This window comes from Piliocolobus tephrosceles, chromosome 21 (genome assembly GCF_002776525.5).
Source record: "Piliocolobus tephrosceles isolate RC106 chromosome 21, ASM277652v3, whole genome shotgun sequence".
NCBI classification, from domain to species: Eukaryota; Metazoa; Chordata; class Mammalia; order Primates; family Cercopithecidae; genus Piliocolobus; species Piliocolobus tephrosceles.
Genome location: NC_045454.1, coordinates 47,658,722 through 47,675,926, shown reverse-complemented (window position 1 = coordinate 47,675,926; position 17,205 = coordinate 47,658,722). Strand labels below are relative to the sequence as shown.

General features: G+C 54.5%; 1 protein-coding gene across 9 annotated transcripts in view; it reads left to right on the top strand.

Moving 5' to 3' along the window:
* The window catches only part of KDM4B (lysine demethylase 4B), a 193,569-nt gene that overhangs the window by 47,355 nt on the left and 129,009 nt on the right, over positions 1-17,205 (top strand). For all 9 annotated transcript variants that reach the window (XR_002725124.1, XR_002725125.1, XR_002725126.1 and 6 more), the window contains exon 2: positions 7,204-7,286. The gene's annotated coding sequence lies outside the window, so the exon portion shown is untranslated. The remainder of the gene's footprint in view (positions 1-7,203; positions 7,287-17,205) is intronic.

Genomic DNA, 17,205 nt, shown 5'->3' with positions numbered 1-17,205 from the left:
TTTTTTTTTTTAAGACAGAGTTTCACTGTGTTGCCCAGGCTGGAGGGCAGTGGCATGATCTCAGCTCACTGCAGCCTCTGCCTCCCGGATTCAAGCACTTCTCCTGCCTCAGCCTCCCGAGTAGCTGGGACTATAGGTGGGTGCCACCGCACTCAGCTAATTTTTGTACTTTTAGTAGAGATGAGGTTTTGCCATGTTGGTGAGGCTGGTCTCAAACTCCTGACCTCAAGTGATCTGCTCACCTTGGCCTCCCAGAGTGTGGGATTCCAGGTGTGAGCCACCATGCCCAGCCTATTCCCTGCTTCCTTTACCGAGCCATGCTACCTTCCTCATTTGGATTTTGGTATCAGTAAGGATATGAAGGTTTTAGTGACATATTTGTAAATAAGAGGCTGTTTCTCTAGGATGCAGAGGTTGATGACAAATGTCAGCTTTTCAGTTCTTTCAAGAAAGATGTGCAGCTTGAATTCAGCAGGTTTGGTCTTCAGCGGGGCCTGAAAGTGGGTGGGATGTGGTGGTGCCCCTTGGTTTTCTGATCATCTTGGCTCTTTTATGGCCTGACTCTCCTCTTCCAGTGACAACCTGCTATGCCGTGAGCTTCAGAGGACAGAGGTCCAGGTGGTTGTTTGGTTTAGTTTTTTAAACTTTTTATTTTGAAATAATTTTAGACTCACTGAACTGTTGCAAAGATAGCACAGAGCGTTCCTGTGTACCTTTCACTCAGCTCCTAATGGGAGCATCTTACGTAATCACAGAATGCTCAGAAATTAGCCAATTCCATAGTACCATGCAATTTACTCAACTGTAGATTCTTTTTTTTTTTTTTGAGTTAGAGCCTTGCTCTGTCACCCAGACTGGAGTGCAGTGGTGTAATCTTGGCTCACTGCAACCACTGCCTCCCAGGTTTAAGCGATTCTCCTGCCTCAGCCACCCGAGTAGCTGAGATTGCAGGTGCCCGCCACCACGCCCAGCTAACTTTTGTATTTTTAGTAGACACGGGGTTTCACCATGTTGGCCAGGCTGGTCTCGAACTCTGACCTCAGGTGCTCTGCCTGCCTTGGCCTCCCAGAGTGCTGGGATTACCGATGTGAGCCACTGCACCTGGCCTCAACTATAGATTCTATTAGAATCCCACTAGTTGTCCCACCAACGTCCCTTTCCTGGTCCAGGACCTCATCCAGGACCCCACTCACCATTTAGTCTCACAGGCTCCTCCAGGCGTGCCAAGGCCTCCATCTTGCCTTGACTTTCATGACCTTGGCACTTCCAAAGAGCACCAGGCAGATGTTTTGTAGAAGGAGCTTCCCTTGGCTTTGAGGCATTTTCTCATGGTCAGCCTGGGGCTCTGGCCGTTTTAGAAGCAGACTGCAGGGCTGACGTTGCTGCTTCCCTGTGCAGCGCAGCAGGAGGTGCGTGTGGCCGATGCAGCTGATGTGGCTCAGCCGGTGATGTTGACTGTGGCCGCCTGGCTGAGGCATCGGCCCAGTTCCTCCACTGCAGAGTTACTCCTTTTCCCTTCGGGACTTTGAGCCTATGAACATGTCCTGTTCCTTCAACTTTTGCCCGCCAATTTTTGCACCTCCGCGTGGCTCTTTCCTGCAGGAATTATTCCTGGGGTGTTGGAATGGTGATTTTATGATACGTGTATTCCTTTGAGACTTACGAAGGAGAATTCTTCTGTGGAGGATAGCTGTCCCTCTTCCCCTGTTTATCAATTGCGTTTTATTTATTTATATATTTTTGAGATAGTCTCACTCTTTTGCCCCGGCTGGAGTGCAGTGGCATGATCTTGGCTCACTGCAAGCTCTGCCTCCTGGGTTCAAGCAATTTTCCTGCCTCAGCCTCCCAAGTAGCTGGGATTACAGGTGCCTGCCACCACACTTGGCTAATTTTTGTATTTTAGTAGAGACAGGGTTTCACCATGTTGCGCAGGCTGGTTTCAAACTCCTGACCGCAAGTGACCCACCTGCCTCGGCCTCCCAAAGTGCTGAGATTACAGACGTGAGCCACTACGCCCTTGATTGCATTTTAAATGTTCTCTCCGGAAAGCCATCTGTGTGTTTGTTTTATGCTGTGGGTTGTAACGTGATGCTGTCATTCATCTTGGTGCTCAGGTAGGTGGTCCTCATTTTGGCCATCGGGAGCCCTCGCGTGTCCTTTCTGCCTGCTCCCGTCCTGTCAAGCTTTCCCTTCGTCTCTGGTCCTGCAGGGCGATCTGAGCTCATCTTGCATATTGTGCCCCAGCCCTGGAATTGACCACCTGTCCTGCAAGGCGCCCTGGTTCCTCATAGTGGAGAATGAGATTTACAAACCGTGGCCTGGGTGCTGGCCGTGCTTGATGCTGTTGGGGCATCATTGTATCTAGGTTTTCTCTGCCGACAGGGCTTGGAAGTAGGAATGCTAACCCATGTGTATATGCGCATCTGTATCTCTCTCACGGTGCCTTTTCCAAAGCTCCTGAGTTCATACTCATAGGGTGCTAGAGCGTTCATGTCGTGGGCCTGTCTGAGGCTTTGGGTGGCCACTCCCAACCAGTAAGGGGTATGCAGAGCCCCTGGAGAAAGGAGGATCTTCCTGTGGGGCTAAAGACTTGGGTGGGAGGCAGGAAATGACATGTCCCTTTTGAAGGCCACTTGGGACTTGTGGCTGTGGGACAGGCAGGCAGTGCCGGGCACTGGGCCATCCTGGGTCAGGTAACCTCGCCAGGCGGGCAGGTGAGAGGATGGATCCCTTCCTTCTGGTTCAGAGACTGCTGTTTTTGGACCTGTGCCCAGCCCCAGGACAAGAGGTGGGCAGTGTGGTCTGGTGCAGGCCCAGCCTTCTGAACCCACCTGAGGGTCAGCCCTGGCGGCTCTGGTGACTGGCAGCCTCGTGGCCAAGAGCACCTCCTTTTGGGGGGTTCTTGGGGGACCAAGTTCTGTGGTCCCCAGGCCTCTGTGCTGTGGTGCCGCTGTCTCCTCCCTGATTCCCGCCTGTGGTCTCTTCTTTCGCCCCACCCGTGGGTCTTGGCGGAGGGACTCCCTCAGCACTTGTGCCTTCAGAATCAGCACGTGTGGGGCAGCGGCTGTTATGTTATCAGCAGCTCATGCCTTTTGGGGGCATTGGTGTCCGATGCCTTGGGCTGTCACTGCAGGCTTCTGTCATGCTGCGGTGGGCTCCCCTTGCCAGTTCTATTCCTAGTGCCCAGATCTGCCCACAAGCTGCAGCAAGGTCGATGGGCTGGGCCCGTGGCAGGACACGGTCAAACCTAAACCACCTGGGTCTTCCCCTCCTGGCAATTAATATAACTTATTTTTTGGAGCAGTTTGAGATTTACAGAGAATTCGGGCAAGTGGGAGTGAGAGTTCCCGTCTCTCCCTGCCACCCCCTGCCCGTTTTCCTCATGGGAACATCCTGCCTATCGTGGTGCATTTGTTCTTGATTAACACTTTGTTAATTTTGTTATTGACACTTCACACTTCATTCAGATTGCCTCTGCTTTTCCCTAATGGACTTTTTTTTCTGTCCCAGGCCCCCCCCCGCCCGCCCCCCCCAACTGGGATCTCTCGTGGCCTGTAGCCATCCTGGGATCCCTCGTGGCCTGTGGCTGTCTCCTCAGGCGCCTCTGGGCTGGGACCGCTCCCCACACGTTCCCTTTGTTTTGTGCCTGGACAGTGTTGAGGGGAGTTGGCCAGGCAGATGGTAGGGCGCCCCTCGATTGGGGCGTGTCTGGCGTTTTGCTCAGGCTCGCATGGGGTGGAGGCTGTTGGAAGGACCTCAGAGGTAAGGGCTCTTCTCGTCACATTCTGGCGATTGTTAGGACATGGGCCATCAGCAGGACTGGGTTAGAGCCGTGTGGCTGTTGCTGCTGCCCCGACGGCCTGGCTGCGGGGGTTCATCATCCTCTCCCCAGGACGCTGTCCCCCGACTTGCCATTTGTGCACTGATGGAAGGAAGTCACTGCATAGCCCATGCGTAAGGAATGGGGAGCTGCCTGTCCTCCCTCCTGGGGGGCAGTGGAGGTGGGCTGGCCTGGCCTGTCATCCATTGCGGATGGGGGCCAGGGTGGACACAGGTCTAGGCTCGGGCTGTGTCTTGAGAACTGGGCCCGGCCTCAGCCCCAGAGCTCCAGCCTCCCAGCTTGGAGTGGGCGCTTTTGGGGCCCCGGAGAGGTAGGGCAGAAGGGCCTGTGGTCTTGGCAGCACCGGGCCGAGGTCTGTCCAGCTGAGAGCCTCAGGGTCTGGTGGACTCCCTGCCTTCTTGACCAAGTGCTGAGAGTGGGGGTGGCATGTCGCGCAGCGGGGGAGAGAGCTGTGCAAAGGGACAGTTATGTGTGGAGGGGAGACCCAGGATCCCGTGGGGACCCGGTGGTAGCCAGGAGCAGCAGGTGACAGGGGAGAGGCCTGGGTGGCCCCTAGGAGTGGACAGGCGCTTGCCTCCCCTGAAGTCAGGGAGGTGTCCTTTGCTGCTGTGACAAATGGCCGCAGACACAGTGGCTGAAAGCAGCACCTGGTCATTGCCTCCCATGCCCGGGGGAGGAAAGTCTGACATGGGCCTCCGTCGGCTAAAATCGTGGTGTGGGCCGGGCTGTTCCTTCTTGAGGCTCCCGGAGAGAGTCCATTCCTTTCCTTTCCCAACGTCTAGAGGCGTCCGCATCCCTCGGCTTGGGGCCCTTCCTCCCGCTTCACAGCCACAGCGCAGCCTCTTCCAGGCCCTGACTCTCACCCTCTGGCCTCTTCCCACGAGGAGGCTGTGAGGCCATTCGGCCCCCGGATCATCCCATCTCAAGGTGTCTAAGTCCATCCCATCCGCAAAGCCCCTGTTGCCGTGGAAGGGGAAATAATCCCAGGGTCCGGGGGTTGGGACAGGGACATCTCTGGGACCATTATTCTGCTGCCCACAGCTGTGTGGAGGGATTCCTGAGTGCTCAGGTCCTCTTCAGCTGGTGACAGTGTCAGGGGTCGGCCTGGGCAGGCGGGAGAGGTCGTGAAGCCCTTTGCAGGGCACTTGGCTGCTCATCTGGCGCGGGGAAGAGGCGCAGCCCGCGGCTGGGTGCTCTAGGGCCTGCTGTTCCCTTCCTACCCAGGGCAGGGCCTGTGGGAAGATACGGAAGTCGGGTGAATGAGCCGTGCCCAGTGATTTTAAAAAGCAGATTAAAATAACACAGCAAATGTCAGAGCGCATTGCGTGCTGTAGGGCATTTGTGAAACTCGCGTTGTTCTCGCGTTGTTTGTTTATTTTTTTGAGACAGGGCCTCGCTCCATCGCCCAGGCTGCAGCCTTGAATCCTGGGCTCAGGCGATCCTCCTGAGGCGCTGCGGCCACACCTGCTACCACACCTGGCTCAGTTTTAAAGTTTTTGTAGAGACAGAGTCTCACTATGTTGGTCAGGCTGTTGAGACTCCTGGCCTCAAGTGATCCTTCCTCATCGTCCTCCCAAAGTGCTGGCATTACAGGTGTGAGCCACCGCACCACCTGGTGGTGTTTAATAAAAGTCCTGGTGAGTTGTAAAAAGTGTACAACTTCAGGAGGCCGAGGCAGGTGGATCACAAGGTTAGGAGTTCGAGACTAGCCTGGCCAACATGGTGAAACCCCCGTCTCTACTAAAAATACAAAAAATTGGCCAGGCGTGATGGCACACACCTGTAGTCCCAGCTACTTGGAAGGCTGAGGCAGGAGAATTGCTTGAACCCGGGAGGCAGAGGTTGCAGTGAGCCGAGATCGTGCCACTGCTCTCTAGCCTGGATGACAGAGCAAGACTCTGCATCAAAAAAAAAAAAAAAAGAAAAGAAAAGGTACAACAAAACCAGGGCGCCAGGGAGCGAGCGTCTCTGCCCTGGAGGTTGGGCCCACCGAGGGGACCTTAGAGTTGCTTCTGAAGTGAGAGTTGGCATTAGCTAAGCAGAAGGAAGCAGAGGACAGCCTGAGTTGAGAGCCAGCACTGGTGGAGCTCTGAGACAAGGGCTCGCAGGCCTGGGCACCCACTGAGCCCCAGGTGTGCCAAGTCCAGAGGGAGCTGCAGGTCAGATTGTGAAAGTCCTTTTTTTTTTTCCTAGACGTAGTCTTGTTCTGTCACCCAGGCTGGAGTGCAATGGCCTGATCTCAGCTCACTGCAACCTCTGCCTTTCAGGTTCAAGCGATTCTCAAGCCTTAGTGCCCCGAGTAGATCTCGGCTCACTGCAACCTCTACCTCCCAGGTTCAAGCGATTCTGAAGCCTTAGCGTCCCGGGTAGATCTCAGCTCACTGCAACCTCTACCTCCCAGGTTTAAGTGATTCTCAAGCCTTAGCGTCCCAAGTAGATCTCAGCTCATTGCAACCTCTGCCTCCCAGGTTCAAGTGATTCTCCTCCCTTAGCGTCCTGAGTAGCTGGGACTACAGGTGCACATCACACCCGGCTAATTTTTGTATTTGTAGTAGAGACGGGGTTTCACCCTGTTGACCAGGCTGGTCTTGAACTCTGGACCTCAGCTAATCTGCCTGCCTCGGCCTCCCAAAGTGCTGGGATTACAGATGTCAGCCACCGCTCCCTGCCATGAAAGTCTTGATATTGGCCGGAGTGGTGGCTTATGCCTGTAACCCCAGTACTTTGGGAACCCAAGGCAGGAGAATCACTTGAGGCCAGGAGCTCGAGACCAGCCTGGACACGATAGTGAGACCCTGTCTCTTAAAAAATAAAAAAGTCTTGGTGTCACATCCAAAGTTTGGAGTTCTGTTCCGCATCCATCCTACAAGTGTCTGAGCGTCTGTGTCCAGGACTAAGTTCGACGCCTGGGCTGTGCCTTGACCCTTGTGCGGTCGCAGCTCCTGCCTCCCTCTCTCCCTGTGCTCTGCCTCTTGGTGTTGGGGGGTGGGGGAAAAACTGGGTGCATTTTCTGTACTTTTCCCCTTGTAGGAAGCAAAACTTGAAAATCTCTCAGTAGTTGTCTGCATCGTAAGGCTTCCAGAAGCTTCTTTGGTTTCATTTGACTGTTCACGGATACTCTCGCTGCCTCGGCCCCTGGTTTTTAGGAGCTGAGGTTAAAATGGGCCCTCACTGGAAAACTTGACTGGGTAAAGTGCTTATAGTCACGGATTTTTGTGTTGTTAAAAATTGACAAGAATGTGGAAAATCTGAATAAAGGCAAGCGTCCTCGGGCTGCGTGCAGCTGGTGGGAGTCGAATTTAGAATTAAAACTTGAGCGTGCAATCAATTTAGTTAATCATGCTTTTATTTGCATGTTTTAGGAACCGTCACCGTTGCTGGAGGCACCTGACAAATCCTAGCCAATTTTTGGAGCATCTCCACCCAGGAACCTCGCCATCCAGAAGTAAGTAACACGGGCTCGGCCCCCAGGTGGCACCACAGGACCAGGGCCCGGAAGGCTGTGGCCTCTTCCCTGGGTGGCCTGCCAGGGAGAAGGTGGTGGCCTGCCTGGCTCTGAATTCCTGGGACGTCCAGGTGTGAGCTGTGCTTAGACGGGAGCCTGCGGGCCACGGTAGGGAGGTTCTTCCGGAAGTTTCTGCATGAAGCCTATCTGCTTTGGGCTTGCATCTCGCCCTTTGGCATCAAACCACCCGACCTTCACTTCTAGAAACCGCAAAAGCTGCGGCTCCTCCTGCCTTTCGAGTGATACTGGGGTTTCCCAGGACCCACTACCCTGTCTGCATCGGCCCTAGGGACACCTGGGCTCATGGAGCGTTCTCCCACGCACTGTCAGAAGTGGGGAGCAGTTAGAGCAGGCGTCTCTAAAAATGGGAGACTCCTTTTTTTTTTTTTTTTGAGACGGAGTCTTGCTCTGGGGAGACTCCTTTCTAAATGCCTTTGAGATAGTTCTATGGCCTGGCTGCCCGGGTTTAGTTCCTCTTCTTGTGCCTTTCTTACAAGCCAAGGACAGTGGGCTTAAAGAGGTGCCTCTGCTGGCAGCCCAGGGAGACCACGCAGGAGAAGAGAGAGAATGGCCTCATCCCTTCTGGCCATATCCATAGGGCCCGGGTGACCCAGTGGAGAGTGTCAAGTGTGGGATGAGCAGTGCTGTGTCCTCCTGTCAGGGCGGAGATGGCAGTGGCAGTGGTGGCTGGCAGAGCACTGGGGAAGGGCTGCCTGGTGTGGCGTTGCTCTTGGATTCTGTGCCACTTCCCTGTGCAGAGGGAAGAAGGTGCCCGTCCAGGGCCCCTTGTAGCTAACAAGGGTGAGTGTGGACTTGAGCTGGGGCCCTTGAGTCATTTGTGGGTGCCTTTTCTGTTCTGCCACGATTAGGACCTTGAGGAGGGTAGTAGAGCCTAGCCTCCCTTGGGAAGGCATAAAGTGTAAAGGAAGAGGCTCTGGGTACCTGGTTGGCAAACTATGGCCCCTGGACCCAATCTGGCCCCCCGTTTTTATAAATAAAGTTTTATTGGCACGTGGCTGTGTCCATTTGTGCATTGTCTCTGGCTGCCTTCTCCTCACAGAAGAGAAGTGGGGAGCAGTTCCACTTGGGAGAAGTGAATAGCTGGAACAGAGGGCGTGAGCTGCGCATCTGAAGATATTTCCTAACTGGGCCTGTGCAGAAAACCATGCCCCGCCTCCTCTTGTCCAGGTTAACTTACTGCTGGCTGGGGCAGGATGGACGAGTCTCTTAGTGACTTGGTTTGGAAATTGGCAGCTCTGTCTGTGCCTCCTAAAATCTTGCTTTTACCCTTCAAGTTTATGCTTTGTTACAAGATGGTCAATTTAGCAACTGTTTTCTTTGTACCAAAATTAACATAGCACAAACCAAGTAAGCAATGTGCTCTGTCAGTTAGCTTTGTTTTTTTGAGACAGGGTCTTACTGTGTCACCCAGGCTGGAGTGCAGTTGGTGTGATCATAGCTCACTGCAGCCTCCACCTCCTGGGCTCAAGGGAGCCTCGCACCTCAGCCTCTTGAGCAGCTGGGACTACAAGCATGCACACCACGCCTGGCTAATTTTTTTATTTTTTGTAGAAACTACATTGTCCAGGCTGGTCTCAAATTCCTGGCTTCAAGTGATCCTCCTACTTCGGCCTCCCACCGTGCTGGAGTCACAGGTGTGAGTCACCTTATCCTGCCTCAGTTCACTACATAGCCCTTGATAAACCCACTTGATATCTGAAGGTGCTGAGTGCAGCAACGAGGAGGTGCTAGAAAGTATTCAGGGAGAGCACGGGAGACAGGAGTGAGGGAGCCGGGCACCTGCTTCCGAAGGCCTGGAGCTGAAGGAGAAGTGGAGCTCAGGGCAAAAACCATGTGGGCTTGCTGTGGTTTGGCAGGTCCCCAGATAGGCTGCCTTCACTTTGTAAAAGTTAACTTTTACTGAGATGAAATTAACACACATCATATTCACTCTTTAAAGGATACAGTGTGGAAATGTTGGTGCCCTTGCAGGGCTGGGCAGCATCACCGCTAATTCCGGAGCATCTCACTGTCCCAGAGGAAGCTCTGTCCCCCCTCAGCAGTGGCTCCCCATCCCGCCCCCACACCCCTAAACCAGCCATCCCCTTCCTGCCTCTGTGGACTGGCCTGGCCTGGCCTGGACATCTCTTAGAAACGGGATCATGCACTGTGTGGCCTTTTGTGCCTGGAGTCTCTCACTGAGTGCGACATCCTCAGAGTTCATCCACGCCATGGCCAGTGTCAGAGCCTCGCTCCTTTTCACGGCCGAGTCGCGTTCTGCTGTGTGTGGCGCGCCGTGTGAGCTGCTCCCCTGCCGATGGGCGTTCATGTAGCCTCCTCTCTGGCTGTTGGGAGTCATGCTGCTGTGGACGTTGATGTGCAGGTGTGGTGTGGATATGTATTTCCATTTCCCTTGGGTCGACACCTGGGTGTGGAATCGCGGGTCCTAGGGTACGTTCTCTTTAACCTTCTCAGAAATCGCCTGCCCGTCTCCACGGCGGCCGCACCCTTCAACATTCCCATGAGCCGTGCCTGAGCGCTGCCTCTGGTTTTGGAAACGTCTCTTGGAATAGTCGTCCGCTTTCTCTGTTCCCACCCTGGAGCCGTCGCTTGGTGCACAGGGGAAGCTGGGCCGCGGGCAGCAGGGGAAGGAGGTCCCACGGCAGCTGCGAGTCAGCCTGTCCTCTGCCTGCTTCCCATGCCTCTGCTGTTGGCTTATTCAAGTATTGAATCATAATGGCTTTTTCCTCCTAAATAGAATGCTAGGTTACCTTGTTCAGGCCTTGTAATTTTTCCTGCCCTGTAAAAAAGCACACCTTGAACACCTCGCTTTCTGTCTCTGCGCAGATAGGTGTTGAGTGGGGGCTGATACAAAACACCCCTGTCTGGCTGGGCGCGGTGTCTCATGCCTGTAATCCCAGCACTTTGGGAGGCTGAGGCAGGCGGATCACCTGAGGTCAGGAGTTCAAGACCAGCCTGGCCAACATGGTGAAACCTTGTCTCTACTAAAAATACAAAAATTAGCCAGACGCGGTGGTACATGCCTGTAATTCCAGCTACTTGGGAGGCTGAGGCAGGAAAATTGCTTGAACCTCAGTTGCAGTGAGCTGAGATCGCACCATGTTACTCCACCTGGGCGAAAGAGTGAAACTGTCTCAAAAAAAAAGAAAACACCCCTGGCTGCGGGCCTCGGGTGGCCCTGTGTCCTCCAGCCCTTGGGGTGGGGCCACTCTGACATCATGCACCGTTTTGGGGAGTGTCATGACCAGGAGGACATCTTTTGTTTTTTCTTTTAATTAAAACAAATGCTAGGCTGGGCATGGCAGCTTATGCCTGTAACCCCAGCACTTTGGGAGGCCAAGGCGGGTGGCCTTGATTGCTTGAGCCCAGAAGTTCAAGATCAGCCTGGGCAACATGGTGAGACTTGGTCTCTACAAAACAAATACAAAACTTACCTGGATGTGGTGACATGCACCTGTGGGGCAGGAGGATGGCTTGAGCCCAGGAGTTCCAGGCTGCAGTGAGCTGTGATTGTGCCACTGCACTCCAGCCTGGGCAATACAGCAAGACTCTGTTTCAAAAGATAAAATCAAATCAAAAATAAACACTGAAGGGAAAGAGTAGAGTGCAAGCCTGGCACAGGTTTTTTTTTTTTTTTTTTTTTTAAGACAGTCTCGCTCTGTTGCCAGACTGGAGTGCAGTGGTATGATCTCGGCTCACTGCAACCTCCGCCTCCTGGGTTCAAGTGATTCTCCTGCCTCAGCCTCCCGAGTAGCTGGGATTACAGGCGCATGCCACCACACCTAGCTAATTTTTGTATTTTTTTAGTAGAGATGGAGTTTCACAGTGTTGGCCAGGATGGTCTTGATCTCTTGACCTCGTGATCTGCCTACCTCAGCCTCCCAAAGTTCTGGGATTACAGGCGTGAGCCACTGCATCCGGCCAGATTTTTAATTTAAGAGACTTGGCACGCATTTTTCATTTGCCTCTGTCTGCTTTCCATAGGCCCCCAAGCAGGGGCGATGTGTGGTTGTCCATTTGTTTTCTCCTCTGCAGTTTGGGGGTCCTTGGGTAGAAGGACTTAGTGTTGAACTTGGATCAAACCACTGGTTTTATGGGCAGAGTCAAGTCGCCCGGAGGTGGTGACTTGGGCCACGTTCCTTGTGAGGGTTTTGTTTGGCTCATGCATTCAGCATAGGCGGGCCCCGTGGCCATGTGCTGGTAGTCCTGTGTTCCCTCTGCAAGTGTGGCCCTGGTCCCTCGGCTCCTGGGGATTAGTGGTAGAGCCAGGCCTGGCCCTGGGAGCTCTGGGTCTTGTGCCTGTTCTTCCTCACAGCACCTCTCCTGGGTACGAAGGGCACAGGTGCACAGGACCTCCGCCTGAGGGCCACTGTGCTCAGGCTTGGCTCACATCTTGTGGCTTTGTCTTGAGGCTGGTCCGTCTGCTTGTCTTACCACGCTTAGGCCTGAGTGTTTGAAGAAGTAATGAGCTGCAAACCTCATGACCTGCACATCCCGCCTGTCAGAGCCCAGGCCTCAGGAGGAGGCAGCTGAGGATGTTGGGGGTGCCAGCAACTGGACCCCGCTTCTACCTGCCTCACTCAGGCTGCTGGCCACCCCCACAGACGGTCCCGGGAGTTAGCTCTGTGACCACGCGCAACTGTTCCTGCTCCACTTCCTGGAGCTGCCTCTGTCTGTCGGTGTTGTGGGGGAACCGGGTTGGGAGAGCTCGCTCCAGTGTCTGATTTTTTGGAAACGTGCTCCTGTCTGAGTGAGCGCAGGCAGAGGTGTGCTGGGCAGGAGTGGTCTCCAGGTGGGAGGGCTTGGAGGGACGTGGGGGTTGGTGGGTTTTTTTTCAAGTTTTAATTTGTAGTTTTTATGGGTACAAGCTATGCTTATTTCTTTGCGTGGTACGTTTTCCACATGGCAGTTGTGATGGACTGAATAATGGTCCCCATAGATGTCCACATCTTAATCCCTGGAACCCATGAATAATTACTTTAAATGACAAAAGGGACTTTTTGCGGGTGGACTGAGTGAAGGACCCTGAGCTGGGAGATGACCCTGAATGATCCGGGGAGCCCAATGTCCTTACCAGGTCCTCATGAGACGAGGCAGGAGGGTAAGAGTCAGAGGCTGGAAGAGGCTGTGCCGTGCCTGCGGAGGTGGAGGAAGGGCCTTGAGCTGAGGGAGCCTGGCACGCACTGTTGCTCTCTGGAGTAGGACGAAGCAGAGAACGTTCTGGTGCCAAGGTTTTCTCTTTCCTGCCTGAGGGCCCTTTATGTACTTTAGGTACATTAGACCAGAGACAAGTGAGTCCCGGTCTTGCCAGGGGAGGCATTTGGAGCTGCTCGTGGGACGTGGTGATGCGGTGCCAGGCCTCATGCCCGGAGCTGGGGCTGAGGGGCGTTCTCGTGCCGCCTCTGTGGCCAGGTTTCACTTGGGAGCCTGGCTGCATCGCGGGTTCCTGCTGGGCCATCTGACTCGGTTCTCCTCTGTCCTTGGTCCCTGCTGGGAACCGTGCTTTGGCAGCAGGAACCCAGTGAGATGGCAGCACAGGGGCTGGAGGCCAGCTGGGTCTCACTAGGGCGGCAAGGGGCTTCACCTGACGGCCAGCCCTCCCAGGAAAGGGGCCAGCTGGGACTCACTGGGGCGGCGTAGGGCTTCGCCTTTTGCCCAGCCCTCCCGGGACAGGGATCAGTGGGAGCAGGAGGTGGGACAAGAGGATGAGGGCCCGAGGGAGCCCCCACACTTCCTACCCACAGAGGAGGGCCTGACAGTTTTCAAAAACAATGCACTGTCTTTTTGAATTTGTGGGTTTTTTTTTTTTTTTTTTTTTTTTTGAGACAGGGTCTCATTCTGTCCCAGGCTGGAGTACAGTGGTGCGATCAGGGCTCACTGCAGCCTTGATCTGCTGGGCTCAAGGAATCCTCCTGCCTCAGCCTCCGAGTAGCTGGAACTGTAGGTATGCGCACCACGCCTGGCTGATTTTTAAATTTTTTGTAGAGATGGGGTCTCGCTATGTTGCCCAGGCTGGTCCTGAACTCCTGGCAGCAAGCGATCACCCACCTTGGCCTCCCACAGTGCTGGGGTCACAGGCGTGAGCCCCCGCCCCTGGCCTTCTCATTTTTAAACTGATTCTTTGTCATCAGTTTCTGTGTGTGGCTGCTGAGAGCCATCACCTGGCTGTTTCTTGGGTGGCCCTTGAGCCCACACCCCTGCATCCTGCCCCACCTTCAAGTTCTTCCATCCCAGACTAGACTCTGGGTCAAGGAGAGTCCTCAGATCCTGGGGACATGAGCAGTTGTGGGGCCTGGGGACATGTGGACAGGATGCCCGCTTGGCCCCAGCAGTGCCAGTGCAGGTGGGGTGGAGGCCTGATGGGGTTGGCCAGACTGTCCCCACCTGAAGTCCCATGCCAAGCGCCTGCATCTGAAGACTGCAGAGTGAAGGCAGCAGCCCAGGAGGGTGTCCTTGGGCTGGGTGTGTCAGCGATCAGGAGAGCGGCCGAGGCTGGAGTGTGCAGCCCTACTCAGCCCAGCCGGAAGGGTCCCCTCTCACTTGTTCCTCTCTCAGGTTGAGGAGGAGCTGTCCAGGACAGCCGGGGTGGGGCTGCCCATAAGATACAGATGCTGGTCCCACATCATGGTCACAGCAGTAGGGCTGAGGAGCCAGGCCTGGCCCACGGTGTGCAGGGTCCCCGGAACAAACAGCTGCCTTAAAAAAAGGCTTTAAGGCCAGGCACAGTGGCTCATGCCTGTAATCCCAGCACTCTGGGAGGCCAAGGTGGGCAGATCATGAGGTCAGGAGTTTGAGACCAGCCTGACCAACATGGTGAAACCCCATCTCTACTAAAAATACAAAAATTAGCCGGATGTGGTGGTGGGTGCCTGTAATCCCAGATACTCAGGAGGCTCAGGCAGGAGAATTGCTTGAACCCGGGAGACGGAGGTTCCAGTGAGCCGAGATTGTGCCACTGCACTCTGGCCTGGGTGACAAGAGCGAGATTCCGTCTCAAAAAACAAAAACAAAAAGGCTTTATTGTGATACAATTTGTGAACCATACAAGTCACCCATTTGAAGCATGTTATTCAGTGGTGTGTAGATTACTCAAAAGGCTGCTCTTGGGCCTCAAAATGAGTAGAGGGGAGAAAGGGACCCTTTTTTTGTTAGAGATTTTGAGAGCTGGGTTGGGTTAAACGACTTCCACGGTAAACTGGGGGCCAGGGTACCCAAGCCTGTCTTGAACCCCGTATAAAGAAGAATGCCAGGGGCGGGGCATAGTGGCTCATGTCTTATAGTCCCAGCACTTTGGGAAGCTGAGGTGAGAGGATCGCTAAGCCCAGGAGTTTGCCCTGGTCTCCCAGCTTCCTCTCTGGTCCCCCAGCCAGGAGCAGCTGTAGAATCTGCGGACCCTATGTAAAATGAACCCACAAGGTTCCCGTGCTAAAACGGTGAAGAATCTTCAGATGGGGTCAGCCGGGCCTTAAACTGTGTGTTTAACTGAGTAGGGCCTGGGGTACCAGTGGGGGTTGCATGCCCTGGAAGCCAGCCGTGCCTGCCATCCACTTCCCACAGCCAGAGAGAGCTTTCTAGAAATTTCAGTTGAATCGTGTCTCCTTGCTCTGAACCAGCCATCGGCTTCCCCTCCAACCCCACAGGAAGGGCAGGCTCCTTCCAGCCCAGCCCCCAGGGTCCACCCTGGTCTAGCCTTGACCCTGCCGCCTCCTCTGCACTCCCTGCCCTCCGGCCTCTCGGGCCTTAGCTCTTCCCTGGCATCGCAGGGTCCTTCCCTTTACCTGGACTTTCCTCCTGACCTGGACCTGTCAGAACTTGCACTGCTGCGTGTTTGACCATCACGTCCAGACGCAGCCCTGCTGCCGCCCGGACCTCTCTGGTCCCAAACCAACTTCATTTGTCTTTTTCTTTTTTACAAATTTATTTATTTATTTTATTTTACTTATTTTTTTGTTTTCGAGACAAGAGTTTCACTCTTGTCGCCCAGACTGGAGTGCAATGGCATGATCTCAATGCAACCTCCGCCTCCTGGGTTCAAGCAGTTGTCCTGCCTCAGCCTCCCAAGTAGCTGGGATTACAGGCGCCCGCTACCATGCCCGGCTAATGTTTGTGTTTTTAGTAGAGACGAAGTTTCACCACGTTGGCCAGGCTGGTCTCGAACTCGTGGCCTCAAGGGATCTGCCCACTTTGGTCTCCCAAAGTGCTGGGATTACAGGCGTGAGCTAGCATGCCCGACCTTACGCTTTTTTTGAGATGATCTGGCTCTGTCGCCCAGGCTGGAGTGCAGTGATGTGATCACAGCTACTGCAACCTCAAACTCCTGGGCTCAGTCGATCGTCCTGCTTCAGCCTCCCAGAGCACTGGGACCACAGGTGTGCGCTGCCAGGTCTGGCCTTCATTTGTCTTTGAAGCTCTTGCTCACCCCTGGGTGATGTCGTTGATTAGTCAGTCTCCAGATCGGGCCCCGTTTCGTCCCAGAACTGAAACTCTGCCTGGCACGTGGTGGGGCCTGCATATTTGCTCAGCAGAGGAGGATTCTGGGGACCTGGGTTCCCGAGGCTAGCAAGTTGGCTCGGAGCTGCCCATGGGCCAGGTCATGGTGGGGCAGGCTGGGGGCAGCACAGAGTGGGCACAAGGGAGTTTTGTGGTTTTGAAATTGAGTTTGTATGATGAGCTTTACTGCTTTTGTATAAAACTGCTAGCATGGTGCCGAGAGAAATTCATACAATAGTTGAGAATAAAATCCCTCCCTACCCCTGCCCTAGTGTCCCCATAGGAGCTGACTGCTGCCCCCTTTCTGCAGCATTAACTATGGTCTAGAATCTTCTAGAAGGATGGGGCAGGGTGGCGGGAGCAGGGCCTGAGGGTCCCAGTTGTTTGGAACTGTGCCAGCCTGGCTCCAGCCAGGTCACACCATGGGGCAGCCGAGGCCTCCTTTGGCCCAGCTGAGGCCTTCCCAGCACCCCAAGGCCCAGAGCCCCGTGAGCAGGAGACGGAGAAAGGGGTCTCCAAGGAAGGGTGGGCCTGGCAGCAGCACTGTAAGCAGTGGCAGGTGCGGGGTGCCACCAGGCAGAGGCCAACAGAGGCGGAGGCCGGCATGGTTGCCCTGCATCTGTTTTTGCATGTGTGTGTTTGTGCCAGGGCTGCTAAACATGCACGACAGGCATTGTGGCGCTCACCCCAAACCACAAGAAGGATGTGTCTCCCGTGAGCGTGAAACCCACCACCACTCCATAGTGTCGGCTCATACCCGGCTGTTTCCTGCACCTCCCCGCCTGTCCCTGAGCCAAAAGGTCTGGGATGAAGCTGCCGTTTGCTTTGCGGGGCTGGGGATGCCTCCTTGGCCTCTCTTAGCTGAGAAGAGTGCCAGTTTCCTCTCTTCTTTTGCGAGTTCAGGAGGACATTATTCTTTCTTCTTTCCATCCTTCCTCCCTTGCTTTCTTCTCTCTCTTTTCATTTTTTTTTTTTTTTTTTTTTTTTTGAGACAGAGTTTCTCGTCACCCAGGCTGGAGTACAGTGGCGCAATCTTGGCTCACTGCAACCTCTGCCTCCCAGGTTCAGGCAGTTCTCTTGCCTCAGCCTCCCCAGTAGCTGGGATTACAGTCGTCCACCACCACGCCCGGCTAATTTTCATATTTTTTAGTAGAGATGGGGTTCACAATGCTGGCCAGGCTGTCACGAACTCCTGACCTCAGGCAGTCCACCCACCTTGGCCTTGCAAAGTGCTGGGATTACAGGTGTGAGCCACCGCGCCAGCCTTCTTTGTGATTGTCTTGCTAAGAGCTTTATTGGATGTAATTTGCACACTCATTTGTCCAACCCATTTAAAGTGTCCAGCTCC